General features: G+C 43.7%; 1 protein-coding gene across 27 annotated transcripts in view; it reads right to left on the reverse strand.

Moving 5' to 3' along the window:
* GPHN (gephyrin) overlaps positions 1 to 15,156 on the reverse strand; it is an 877,053-nt gene that overhangs the window by 71,147 nt on the left and 790,750 nt on the right. The window lies entirely within an intron of this gene.

Here is a 15,156-nt window from a genome sequence, read left to right on the forward strand (position 1 = left end):
TGGTTTACGAGGGAAGAGATAGTCACGTAGAGCCAGAGAACTGGCAAGATTACATAGGGAGCGCTGGTAAGATTGTGTGGGACTTGGTGTCCCCCTTATTCGAAAAGGGGTACCACATGTATGTGGACAATTATTACACGAGCGTGCCACTTTTTAGTCACTTGTTTGATCACGGAATTGGACCATGTGGCACCGTGCGATCTTATCGCCGGGGCTTACCCCAGCGGCTTGTAGATTCCCGTCTTAGGCTGGGGGAGAGCGCCTGCTTGAAGTGGAGGGATAATCGGAATGTTTTCGTTCTGTCCTCCCTTCACGCAGACAGGACAGTCCAAATTCCTATGGCAACTGGTGTTGTGGAGAAACCCCTCTGTGTCCACTAATATAACCTTAATATAGGAGGGGTGGACCTCAACGACCAGTTGTTGCGTCGTACCTAATTAACTGTAAGGCCAGATGCTGGTACAAAAAAAAGTGTCAGTATACTTATTTCAATTGGCTCTGCTGAATGCTTATATGCTATACAAAGCTTCAGGATGAACTGGATCCTTCCTTAAATTCCAGGAAGAGATCATCACAGCCCATCTGTTTACAGATGGTGCTGTGGCCCAACTTCCCAATCCAAATGCAGTAAGCCGGGTGCATGAGAGGCATTTTCCGTATGTCCTCCCTGAACCCCTACCCAATGAGCCCCCCAAAGAAAATGTTGTGTTTGTAGAAAGCGCAGATATAGGCGTGACACCCGCTATTATTGTCCCTCCTGTCCTGACCATCCTGGTCTTTGCATTGTTGAATGTTTTGAACGCTACCACACACTAGTGGAGCAAAGGGTACAACACTGCACAGACTAGGACACACTTTCATAGGGTCTCCAAAGATGCCATCGCATTTTGGGAGACCCGAACCTGGAACCGAACCGTTACAACTGTTAGTTACAAATAAAAGTGTAAAAAAAATATATATATGTATACCTAAAATAAAAAAAAAATAGTTGTCGTTTTATTGTTCTCTCTCTCTATTGTTCTGCTCTTTTTTACTGTATTCTACAATGCAATGTTTTATTGTTACTATGTTTTACCATGTTTGCTTTTCAGGTATGTAATTCTTTTATTTTATACTTTACTGTTTACTGTGTTTTATTGTTAAGTATTTTTTTGTTTTCTGGTATGCCCGTCCAGCTGCAGCACTGATTTATTTATCTTCACAGCAACAGCGTTTGCTCCCACGATACATAAATCAGTGACTCCAGTGCTGTAGAAGGTGATTCCATCACATTTAAAAAAAAAAAGAGCATATATGCCGAAGCATGGGGGCAGGGGTGGAGGGGTGATTTGCCCCTAACATTAGGGGTGGATTGCCCCCACATTTCGGCATATATTTTTTAGGCACAGATTGCATTAAAAAGTGTTTTATTTTTAATATGTTGTATTGTATTTGCTTTGCAGGTATGGTATGTCTAATGCCCTGTACACATGGTCGGACATTGATCGGACATTCCGACAACAAAATCCATGGATTTTTTCCGACGGATGTTGGCTCGAACTTGTCCTGCATACACACGGTCACACAAAGTTGTCTGAAAATCCGATTGTTCTGAACATGGTGACGTAAAACACTTACATCGGGACTATAAACGGGGCAGTAGCCCGTTTTCGTTTCTTAATTTATTCTGAGCATGCGTGGCACTTTTTGTGTCGGATTTGTGTACACACGATCGGAATTTCCGACAACGGATTTTGTTGTCAAAAAATTTTATAGCAAGCTCTCAATCTTTGTGTGTCGGAAATTCCTATGGAAAATGTGTGATGGAGCCTACACACAGTAGGCTCCATCCGCCTACACACGGTCGGAATTTCCAACAACAAGGTCCTATCACACATTTTCCATCGGAAAATCCTATCGTGTGTACAGGGCATTACTGTTATACTGCAATGTTACTTTGTTTTATTGTTAACCATCATTTGCTTAGCAGGTACCCCATTCAGCTGCAGCGCTGATTTATTTATCTTGACAGCAACAGCGTTTGCTCCCACGATATGTAAATCAGCGACTCCAGCGTTGTAGGAGGTGATTTCACCACCACAGTTAAAAAAACAAATGGTGCATGTATGCCCATCATTAGAAGTGGGTGGATGAAGGGCAGAATTCTAATGGTGAGCATACCCACCGATCAATCTCTTTTTTTCGTTCAGCCCACAGGCTGCATGAAAAAAAGAACATTACAATGTATGCCCAACAAAGACCAGCAACGTACTAGTATGTTGCTGGACTCTCAGTGGTTATACCAGAATGATACCTGCAGGTTTAGGTATCATCTTGGTATCATTCTTGTCAGCCAGCAGTCAGCTTTCATGTAAAAGCAGTCCTAGCAGCTAATTAGCCTCTAATTAGCCTCTAGAATGTCCCCCCCTCCCCCCACCATCTTCCATGGTTTTCTCGGGCTCTCCTGTCCCAACAGGGAACCTGAGAATGCAGCCATGGTTCCGCCAGCTGACCATAGAGCTGATCAGAGACCAGAATGGCTCCAATCATCTCTATGGCCTAAGAAACCGGAAGCTACGAGCATTTCATGACTTCGGTTTCGCCGGATATAAACATCACCATTGGGAAATTGGCAAAGCATTTTATCACACTGATCTTGGTGTGGTCAGATGCTTTGCGGGCAGAGGAGAGATCTAGGGTCTAATAGACCCCAATTTTTTCCAAAAAGACCTGCTATCATAGGGGATATTTACATTCCCTGAGATAACAATAAAAAATGATAAAAAAAAAAAAAAAAAAAAATTAAAGGAACAGTTTAAAACTATAATAAAAAAGCAAAATAAATAATAATAAAAAAAAAAGTCCCCCTGTCCCCCCTGTGCTGATGCTCAAAGGCGAATGCAAGCGTCAGTCTGGTGTCATATGTAAACAGTAATTGCACCATGCATGTGAGGTATCACCGCAAAGGTCAGATTCAGGGCAGTAATTTTAGCAGTAGACCTCCTCTGTAAATCTAAAGTGGTAACCTGTAAAGGCTTTTAAAAATGTAAGCAGTTTGTTGCCGCTGCACGTTTGTGCTCAATTTGAAAGTATGTTGTGTTTGGTATCTATGCACTTGGCATAAGATCATCTTTTTTATTCCATCAAACATATGGGCAATATAGTGTGTTGTAGTGCATTAAAATGAAAAAAGTGTGGTTTTTCCTCAAAAATTGCGTTTGAAAAATCGCTGCGCAAATACTATGTGAAAAAAAAATGCAACACCCATCATTTTAATCTGTAGGGCCTTTGCTTTAAAAAGATATATAATATTTGGGGGTTCAAAGTAATTTTCTTGCAAAAAAGTAATATTTTTTTCATGTAAACAAAAAGTGAAACTTAAAGGGCTTTGTCTTCAAGTGGTTAGAGTGGGTGATGTGTGACAACTTCTAAATGTTGTGCATAAAATGCCAGGATAGTTCAACCCCCCCCCCCACCCCCAAATGACCCCTTTTTGGAAAGTAGACATCCCAAGCTATTTGCTGATAGGCATGTTGAGTCCATGGAATATTTTATAATTTGCCAGTTTCTGGAAATTTACACTTTTTTTTTTTTTTTTTTTTGCACAAAGTTGTCACTAAATGATATATTGTTCAAGCATGGCATGGTTATATGTGGAATTACACCCAAAATACATTCTGCTGCTTCTCCTGAATACGGGGATACCTCATGTGTGAGACTTTTTGGAAGCCTAGCTGCGTACAGGACCCCGAAAACCAAGCACCGCCTTCAGGATTTCTAATTCCGCGTACACACTGTTGGAATTTCCGACAACAAATGTTCGATGGGAGCCTGATGTCGGAAATTCCGACCGTGTGCAGGCTCCATCGGACATTTTCCGTCAGAATTTCGGAAAAAAAACTTTGAACTCTGGATCTCAAATTCCGATTGTGTGTATACAATTCCGACGCACAAAATTCCATGCATGCTTGGAGTCAAGCAGAAGAGCCGCACTGGCTACTGAACTTCATTTTTCTCGGCTCGACGTACGTGTTTTACGTCACCGCGTTCTTGACGTTCGGAATTTCTGACAACATTTGTGTGACCATGTGTATGCAAGACAAGTTGGAGCCAATATCCGTCGGAAAAAAACATTGATTTTTGTTGTCGAATGTGCGATAGTGTGTACACGGCATAATACCCTGTACACACGATAGGATTTTCTGACAACAAAACCGTGGATTTTTTTCCAAAGGACATTGGCTCAAACTTGTCTTGAATACACATGGTCACACAAATGTTGTCGGAAATTCCGAACGTCAAGAACGCGGTGACATACAACATGTAAGACGAGCCAAGAAAAATTAAGTTCAATAGCCAGTGCGGCTCTTCTGCTTGATTCGGAGCATGCGTGGACTTTTGTGCGTCGGAATTTTGTACACACGCTCAGAATTTCCGACAACAAATTGCGGGAAAATTACAATTTTTTTTTTTTTTTTTGCACAAAGTTGTCACTAAATGATCTATTGCTCAAACATGCCATGGGCATATGTGAAATTATACCCCAAAATATATTCTGCTGCTTCTCCTGAGTACGGGGATACCACATGTGTGACACTTTTTGGGAGCCTAGCCTTGTACAGGACCCAGAAAACCAATCACCACCTTCAGGCTTTCTAAGGGCGTAAAATGGTGATTTCACTTCCTCACTACCTATCACAGTTTCGGAGGCCCTGAAATGTCAAGATAGCACAACTCCCCTCCCAAATTACCAAATTTTGGAAAGTAGACAACCCAAGGTATTTGCTAAGAGGCATGGTGAGTATTTTGCAGATGTCATTTATTTTTGAAAATGAAGAAAGAAAAGAAAACATTTTTTTTTCTTTATTCAATTTTCAAAACTTTGTGACAAAAAGTGAGATCTGCAAAATATTCAACATGCCTCTCAGCAAATAGCTTGGGGTGTCTACTTTCCAAAATGGGTTCATGGGGGGGGGGGGGTTGTGCTATCTGGGCAGTTCATGGCCTCTGAAACTGTGATAGGCAGCGAGGAGTGAAATAAAAAATGTACGACCTTAGAAATCCTGAAGGCGGTGATTGGTTTTCAGGGTCCTCTACGCGATTAGACTGCCAAAAAGTCACCCTTGCCCTCACCACACACTGGGACGACTTTAAAATTCATGCCCGTAGAATATTATCCTCCAGAATAGGTTAAAACGAGAGTCTAACACTGTACTTCAACTCACATCTGATAAACTACAAGACTTAGAAGAGGCCTACAGCTCTAACCCAATCCTTGAAAACCTGGACAGAGTGAAACTGCAGACCCGACTAGTCACGCAACTGCACACTGAGAAAGCTAAACAGCGTGTCAGAGGGTGTATGAGCAGGGTGAAAGGGCGGGGAGACTGCTGGCCTATTTGGCTCACATGGACGATAAGCCCCCAGTCGTGGTATCGCTTGTTGACCCAGACGGGTGTAATGTAACAAACCCTGCACAGGTGGCAGCTCAATTTAGACAATTCTATGGCAATCTATATAAATCTCAAAACACGTACACGCAAAGGGAAATTCAATCATATTTATCTTCCATACAGTTCCCCCAGCTGAATCGAGAACAAGTTGAACTTCTTGATGCACCTATTACTGAACACGACATCACGGAAGTGCTCGCACAGCTAGCTAAATCCAAAGCTCCAGGGATGGATGGATTGCCTCTGGAATTTTATGTCACTTACATGGATATATTGGTCCCCAAGCTGAAAGTTTTATACCAGTCTATATTTGATCAGAACTTACTCCCCGAGTCTATGCAGGAAGCCCAAATCATAGTTCTCCCCAAGCCAGGAAAAGACCCACATCTCCCTGAATCCTACAGGCCTATCTCACTCCTGCAGGTAGATATTAAAATCTTAGCTAAAATCCTGGCTTCTAGATTAAACAATGTTGTCCTAACTTTAATTCATGCGGACCAAACGGGGTTTATGCCGGGGAAAAATACAGCCATGAATATTAGGCGACTAAGGGTGGTGGTGGCGTTAGATACAGCTAAGGCCTTTGACTCCATGGAATGGCCATTTTTGTGGGAATGTCTGCATAATTATGGATTTGGGGCACGCTTTATAAAATGGGTACAGCTTCTATATCAGACACCCAGGGCGAGAATCTTTGTGAATGGATGGCTCTCTGAGCAGTTCCCACTTGAAAGGGGCACTCGACAAGGGTGTCCCCTCTCTCCCTTACTGTATGCGCTGGCAGCGGAGCCACTGGCCATTGTCATCAGAGCACACCCCGATATTCAAGGTCTGCGCCAGGGCCCTGCGGTCGATAAAATAGGAATGTATGCTGATGACACCATACTATACTTAGCAGATCAGGGACCATCACTCCAAGCAGCGTTAAGACTTATTGAACAAATGGGGGGGTACTCGGGATTGCGTATAAATTGGGACAAGTCTCAGATTCTTCCAATAGATGTATTCCCTCCCCCTTTCACAACTCCACAGCTACCACTTGCTAGAGTATCCAAGATTAAATACTTGGGGGTGGAGGTAACCAGGGACCTGGTAGACTATACACCCCTGAATGTAACCCCTTTGTATAACTTATTAAATCGTAAAACACAGACGTGGTCTAGATCGCCATTAGGGGTGATGGGGCGCATAAATTTAATTAAAATGAATATACTGCCCAAAATTCTTTATTTGATATGGCACGCCCCCCTATATATTCCCCTAAAAATCTTTAAGCAGATGGAAGCTATCCCAAATTCATTTGTCTGGGGTAATAGTAGACACAAGCTAGCTTGGCAAACCCTTAAAAACTCCACAGACATGGGGGGTGTATCTCTCCCGGACCTCCAGGACTATTATTTAGCCTCGCAGCTTTCCCACATGTACCATTACAACAGGGACGGAAATGCAACGCTATTAGTCTGTGACAAACCAGGACACCCGGCGCATACACCCATTCAGGCTATACTTCGGGGGAAAAAAACACAAGGTCCCTCTGCGCGGTACAACGCGGGCATGTTGCTGCATCACCAGAGGGTAAGGGAAATATCTATAAAGAAGTAGAATGTGGGGAAATTTCACTCCCACACCACACTGTGGCTTAACAGTCATATGCCGGAACTGGAAACAGTTCCAAACTCGATAGTTTGGGCTAGACATGGAATATTGTATCTCCATCAGGTTTTGTCCACCTCTGGGCTCCAGCAGTTTCAGACTCTTAAGGAGGAGTTTTCCCTTCCACACCAACTAGCGTTTAAATACCTGCAGCTCCGCCACGCACTTAGAACCCAACTTCCGGACTTGAATGTAGAGATGGAGCCTCCCCCTGTGCTAAATATAGTTATGGGAAATGACCCCTCCAAGCTTATATCACATTTATATTACACAATTAGACAACGAGGAGCAGCTGCTGTTTCACAAAAGGCCAAAACGGTATGGGAACAGGACGTAGGACTTATAGATGACAGTGACTGGGCCGAGATTTTAGAGGGAACCAAGATGGTGTCCCCTAAGCTGTCAGACAGACTGACACAACTGTATATAGTACACAAAGCTTATCTGACCCTGGTGAGAATGGCAAAGTTTCAACACACGCCAGACCCGACGTGTCGCCTGTGCAGAGCTGACTCAGGCTCGTTTTACCATCTCATATGGAGCTGCACACATGTTCAGACATATTGGATGCAGGTTGTCCGTTTCCTCCATGATAACATGGGATCCCCTGTGGTGCTGGACCCTAAGTTATGTATTTTGGGACTACTGCCAGATGTGGAGGTGGACAAATACCACACAATTTTCATTTTTGAAACATTATTCTTAGCACGCAAAGTGATAGCGCAAAGATAGATGCAGAATATGCCCCCCCCCCACTACAGTTGTGGAAAAAAGCAGTTAATGACACCCTGCCATTTAAGAAACTGTTCTACGCACAAAGGGGATCCGTACAAAAATATTCAAAGATCTGGGACAGATGGTTGGAGGATGGGGAGACCTGTGTATAATGGTTCCAAATCCAGTGCAGCGTTCCCCTACACCAAAAACATGGTATATTTATAAGTTGGACTAATCTGACGCATAACTTATGGCACGTGTGAATATGTGTATGCATGTACGGTAATATTCCTGCATATTTAATTTCGATGTTGCAATATGTATCTGACCTTCTGTGGCTATATGTACCCGATTGACTTGTAAAATGTGTTTTGTATTAATAAAGTTGTTTTTTTTCAAGTAAAAAAAAAAGACTGCCAAAAAGTCCCACAAATGAGGTATCCCATACTCAGGAGAAGCAGCAGAATGGATTTTGGGGTGTAATTCCACATATAACCATGGCATGTGTGAGCAATATATCATTTAGTGACAACTTTGTGTAATTTTTTTTATTTAATTTTTTTTTGTAATTTTTCAATCACTTGTGACAAAAAAAATAAAATATTCAATGGGCTCAACGTGCCTCTCAGCAATTTCCTTGGGGTGTCTACTTTCCATTTTAGCACCCCAAGAAATGAGATCGGTAGTCATAAACTAAAAGCTGTGTAAATTCCAGAAAATGTACCCTAGTTTGTAGACGCTATAACTTTTGCGCAAACCAATAAATATACGCTTATTGACATTTTTTTAACCAAAGACATGTGGCTGAATACATTTTGGCCTAAGTGTATGTAAAATTGAGTTTACTGAATTTTTTTTATAACAAAAAGTAGAAAATGTCATTTTTTTTTTTCAAAATTTTCTGTCTTTTTCTGTTTATATCGCAAAAAAAAAAAAAAAATTGCAGAGGCAATCAAATACCATAAAAAAAAACTCTATTTGTGGGAAAAAAAGGACGCAAATTTTGTTTGGGTACAGCATTGCATGACTGTGCAATTACCAGTTAAAGCAGCGCAGTGCCAAATTGCAAAAAGTACTCTGGTGATTGAGCAGCCAAATCCTCTAGGGCTGAAGTGGTTAAATGCAATAAAAAAAAAAATTCCCTTTAAGACCATTGGGCGGAAGTGACATTTGAGGTCGCTTCCGTCATTCAATGGTATAGAGCCGAGCGGGGGCCATCTTTCCCTCATTTGGCATCCAGCCTCACAGGGGAAAGGACGTGATAGTCTCCGCCGCTACCGATGGCCCCGGTAAGCGGCGGAGACGACCGTAGCATGGCGGGAGGGGCGCTCTCCCACCCCTGATAAAAGTGATCTTGTGGCGAATCCGCCATGGAGGCCACCTTTATCTGAAAGAGGGGTTATGGCTGCCATAACAATGGTATCCCCCTTCAAACAGCCACCGTATAATGACGGCTGGCGGTCCGCAAGTGGTTAATACTTTGCACAAAATCCTTTGTTGGTAATGACAGCTTTAGGACGCCTCCCGTATGGAGAAACTACTCGTGTGCATTGCTCAGGTGTGACTTTGGCCCATTCTTCCACACAGTCTTCAAATCTCAAAGGTTTCATGTGCCTCTTCTATAAACTCTGATCTTTAGTTCTTTTCATAGTTTTTCCCTTGGATTCAAGTCAGGTTATTGGCTGGGCCATTCTAGCAGCTTTTATTTTCTCTCTTTGAAACAAACTGAGAGTTTCCTTGGCCTTGTATTCGGGATCATTGTCTTGCTGAAATGTCCATCCTCGTTTCGTCTTCATCATCCTAGTAGATGGCAGCAGATTTTTATCAAGAATGCCTTGGTACATTTTTCCATTCATCTTTCCTTCAATGACATGAAGTTTGCCAGTAGCGTAAGCTGAAAAACAGCCCCACACCATGATGTTCCCGCCTCCAAACTTCACTGTTGGTTAAGGATGAACTCAGGCGTGTTCGCAAACCGCACGTGCAAAGCCCGCCAGAAAGTCAGCACTGCAGAGTGCTAACCACAAGCAGTGAGACATTGTCCCGATGCGCGGCTCCAGAGATCAGGAAATGTCTCGCTGCCTGTGATCAGAGCTGTGCAGTGCCGACTTCCTGGCGGGCTCTGCACATGCGGTTTGTGAACACTCCTGAGCTCATCCTTACTGTTGGTATTGTGTTTTTGCGGTGATGTGCAGTGCCAATTGACCTCCAAACATGGTGTGTATTATGGCATCCAAGAAGTTCAATTTTGGTCCCATCTGACCAGACTATATTCTCCCAGTAAAATATAGGAAACAGAGGGCTCACCAGCATAGCGCACTCATTTATTATAAAAAAGATTATGAATGTACATTTCTCTCACGCGCAGGAGATTTGGTCTTCTTTCTTTATTCTCCTAGTATTTCACAGGCTAGTCTAAATGTTGTGCAGCAAACTTGCTTTTTCTTCAGCAATGGAGTCTTGAGTGGTGAGCATGCATACAGGCCATGGCAGTTGAGTTCATAACTTATTGTTTTCTTTGAATTAATTGTACCTACTAAGTCTAGGTCTTTTTGAAGCTCTCCACAAGTGGTCCTTGGCTCTTGGACAACTCTTCTGATAATGCTTTTCACTCCTCTGTTAGAAATCTTGCGAGAAGCACCTGGTCGTGGCTCAAAAATCCACTATACTATCCTATACTTTTAGCACTCTGTTCATCTTTCTCTTTAGTTCCTTTACAGGACATCATTTTCTTTTCTTCCTCCTCTTTCATATTCAGTGTTTTTTTTGAGTATCTGTTTTTTCTTCTTTGCTCAGTTCTTCCCCTTATCTGACCTGGTGTATGGGCTCTTCACACTTCTTATCAATATTATACATTCGATATACAGTGGGGATGGAGAGTATTCAGACCCCCTTAAAATTTTTACTCTTTGCTATGTTGCAGCCATTTGCTAAAATCATTTAAGTTCATTTTTTTCCTCATTAATGTACACACAGCACCCCAAATTGACATAAAAACACAGAATTGTTGACATTTTTTCACATTTATTAAAAAAGAAAAACTGAAATATCACATGGTCCCAAGTATTCAGACCCTTTGCTGTGACACTCATATATTTAACTCAGGTGCTGTCCATTTCTTCTGATCATCCTTGAGATGGTTCTACACCTTCATTTGAGTCCAGCTGTGTTTGATTATACTGATTGGACTTGATTAGGAAAGCCACACACCTGTCTATATAAGACCTTACAGCTCACAGTTCATGTCAGAGCAAATGAGAATCATGAGGTCAAAGGAACCGCCTGAAGAGGTTACAAAAAACTTCTGCTGCACTTAAGGTTCCTAAGAGCACAGTGGCCTCCATAATCCTTAAATGGAAGACGTTTGGGACGACCAGAACCCTTCCTAGAGCTGGCCGTCCGGCCAAACTGAGCTATCAGGGGAGAAGAGCCTTGGTGAGAGAGGAAGATCACTGTGGCTGAGCTCCAGAGATGCAGTTGGGAGATGGGAGAAAGTTGTAGAAAGTCAACTATTACTGCACCCCTCCACCAGTCGGGGCCTTATGGCAGAGTGGCCCGACAGAAGCCTCTGCTCAGTGCAAGACACATGTAAGCCCGCATGGAGTTTGCTAAAAAACACCTGGAGGACTCCAAGATGGTGAGAAATAAGATTCTCTGGTCTGATGAGACCAAGATAGAACTTTTTGGCCTTAATTCTAAGCGATATGTGTGGAAAAAAGCAGGCACAGCTCATCACCTGTCCAATACAGTCCCAACAGTGAAGCATGGTGGTGACGGCATCATGCTGTGGGGGTGTTTTTCTGCTGCGGGGACACGACGACTGGTTGCAATCGAGGGAAAGATGAATGCAGCCAAGTACAGGGATATCCTGGACGAAAACCTTCTCCAGAGTGCTCAGGACCTCAGACTGGGCCAAAGGTTTACCTTCCAACAAGACAATGACCCTAAGCACACAGCTAAAATAACAAAGGAGTGGCCTCACAACAACTCTGTGACTGTTCTTGAATGGCCCAGCCAGAGCCCTGACTTAAACCCAATTGAGCATCTCTGGAGAGACCTAAAAATGGCTCTCCACCAATGTTTACTATCCAACCTGACAGAACTGGAGAGGACCTGCAAGGAGGAATGGCAGAGGATCCCCAAATCCAGGTGTGCTGTGTGTACATTAATGAGGAAAAAAATGAACTTAAATGATTTTAGCAAATGGCTGCAATATAACAAAGAGTGAAAAATTTAAGGGGGTCTGAATACTTTCCGTCCCCACTGTATCCTACTGATCTCAATCCACAGAAGTGTTTGCTCACTGTCACCTATATTGCACATCGACCTTGGGGAATCCACAGTGCTCCCTTCTTGTCCACGTGTCTCTACCTCAGCTCCCATGCCGGACCTTTCTAACAGCTCTGATCCTCTGTTCACATTTATGCAGTTGACGTGAGTATTTATAGGGATGTCCATCCTGTCCCTTATACCCATTACTTATTCCTATTATTCAGTTACAATGTCCATACCATTGCATTCGCCCCTGAAGAGTTGGTATACCCCAATGAAACACATCGGGCTTACATAGATGCATGATGTTCATACAGATGATTTTATGTCTCTTATATTGTTTTACTCTAGATTTTCCTACATCGTCCAGCCCTTCCAGTGGCCCATGTTGTGCAGGGCTTGTCTTTACCCCATGATATGCCAACTACTATGGCGTCAATATTTATATGTGGTTTCTAGCATGCCCTGCATTTATGCGATTTTGTGCATGCTTTTTTTGTGTCATTCAGTATGCTGTTCATGATTTCACAAGGTATAATAAAATGTTCTTTGCCAAGACTGCTCTTTGGTATACATCTCTCATTCAAAGTCCCTAAAAACTCCCCCCCTCCCTTTTTGTTGGAACCTATAAAAGCAATACTGTGTTTTATATCTCACATGGTTACTCTATACAGTGATTGGCCTCATTTAAAGTCCTGCCGACCAAACTTTATCTCTTTTTATGACTTAGAAGCAGGATGCAGAACTGGGAACAGCAGATCCAACTGATCCGATAGATGCAGTGGCGTATCATCCATGTGTGCAGAGTGTTCACTGCACATAGGCCCCGAGGGGGGGGGGGGGGTACTGTGATCTGACCCACCCTGCACCAATGGATGATGAAACATGGATGGTAAAATTTGATAATCCGGGATGATCTGTGCGGCGGGGGGGGCAACTCCAAACACCGATGTCCCTGTATGGCTTTCAATGAAACAGCTGAAAGCCGCTTTTCCTCCTCTCCCTCCCGTGGATTTCAGCTGTTTCATTGAAAGCCATACAGGGAGATCAGTGCTTGAAACTGCCACCACTGCTGCACCGATCATGGCTGACTGTCCCCCTGTGTGCTGCTCCGGCCCATCTCTGTGTTCCTCCGGACCCACCTTGACCTGGATCTATCAGGATGGAAATAGGAGGAAGGGGCCAGTAAACATGTAATTTACTGGCCTCTTCCTTTTCTGAATGAGCAGAGTCAGTGATTTGTAATCTGTGTTTCCTCTGCTTCAGTTTATGCACTCCTCTCTTGCTCATACCACCCACCACCAAACACTCGTGCGTCCATCTTTAATGAACAGGGATCCGACTTTGAACCCCGACAATACCAGGCACTGTGTGTGTCTGGTATGAATCTTTAGGGGGAATTCCACGCCAAATAAAAAAAAACGGCATGGGTTCCCCCTCCAAGAGCATACCAGTCCTTCGGTCTGGTATGGATTTTAAAACAGCGTGGGGGCCCCCCAAAATCCATGCCAGACCGTTATTTGAGCACACAGCCTGGCAGGTCAGGAAAGGGGGTGGGGACAAGCGAGCGCCACCCCCCCTGAACCATACCAGGCCGCATGCCCTGAACATGTCACCGGAGACCCGCCTCTTATGACGTTACCGCCCGGGCATGATGGGTGGTGATGTCATAAGGGAAGGGCCTCCGGCGACCCCGCCCCATACCAATATAAGTAGTGGCACACCGCGCACCCAGCATTAGAGCGGGCGAGAGCGGTTTAAAAGTTTAAAGGGGGCTTCCAGATTCCGCTAAGCTCTCCGCCCGCAGACCCCGAAACCAATGGCCAGGGTTGTTGGGCAGGGGCCCTTATCCTCATCAACATGGGGGGACAAGGTGCTTTGAGGTGGGGGTCACAGCACCCACCCCCCATGTTGAGGGAATGCGGCCTGGTACGGTTCAGGAGGGGAGGGGGGCGCTCACTCATCCCCACCCCTTTCCTGACCTGCCGGGCTGTGTACTCAGATAAGAGTCTGGTATGGATATTGGGGGGGGACCCCACACAATTTTTTTGGCGTAAGGGTTCCCATTAAAATCCATAGCAGACCGAAGGTCCTGGTATGCTCTTGGAGGGGGAACCCATGCGTTTTTTCTTTTTAAATTTGGCGTGGAGTTCCCCTTCAAGATCATCAGAGCACAAGTCGCATGCCAAAGTCGGATTGGTTAAGACTTCAGTGATATTCAGTGGCCTGTAGTAGGATCAAAGTTGGACCAAAGTAGTGCAGCGACTTCTTTGAAAAGTCGGCACGACTTAAAGTCGTACTAATATTAATGGATGTCATTGGAAATCATGGGGAACGATTTGCCATACGATTTTGCAGTCCCAAGATGCAGGACAAGTCGTACAAATGTGGAAAGGGCCTTAGTCAGTCTCTTAGTGGCAGGTTATTTCTTTGCTGTTTCTTAGTCATATTGTTTTAGACATAGGCTCTTTATCTTTACAATTGATGCCCAAAAGCAGTCAAACTGAGGGGTGGCTAACACAGCAAAAACACCAACATTTTCATGTAACAACGATGGACTTGCCAGAGAGCAGTCCATAGCATTTTACACCCAGAAAATGGCATCAGAAGAAGCCTGACCATTCACCTGGTAGAACTTAAAGTGAACCTTTTCCCTCTTTCCTTTAAAATTCACATTAGCATGCATCTGTGCATGCTGATGTGAAATCACCTAACCCAATACCTGGTTTTACTAAAAGCAGTAGTGACATAGCCACAGCCGCACACATGCCCCCTGGGAAGGCCACATCATCGTTGCCTTTTGGGAAATTGCGTACCTAAACTGCGAGATCTTGTAGAATTGTTGCCACAAGCCTCATATTGTGCATGTAGCACATAAAATTAGATTAAATTTAAAGGGCTCATGCACAAAGGACGTTTTAAAAAAGCCAGCGCTATTGCAGCGTTAAAATTTTTGTTTAGCCACATTTTTACATTAGCGTTATTCCGCGTTTTCCAATGTTCTTTGGCGTTTTTATTAAAAACACTCTTTATAATGTAAAAATGCCTAAAAACGTCAAACGGGGCTTGACATGTTTAGACG

Source organism: Aquarana catesbeiana, linkage group LG13, assembly GCF_042186555.1.
Source record: "Aquarana catesbeiana isolate 2022-GZ linkage group LG13, ASM4218655v1, whole genome shotgun sequence".
NCBI lineage: Eukaryota > Metazoa > Chordata > Amphibia > Anura > Ranidae > Aquarana > Aquarana catesbeiana.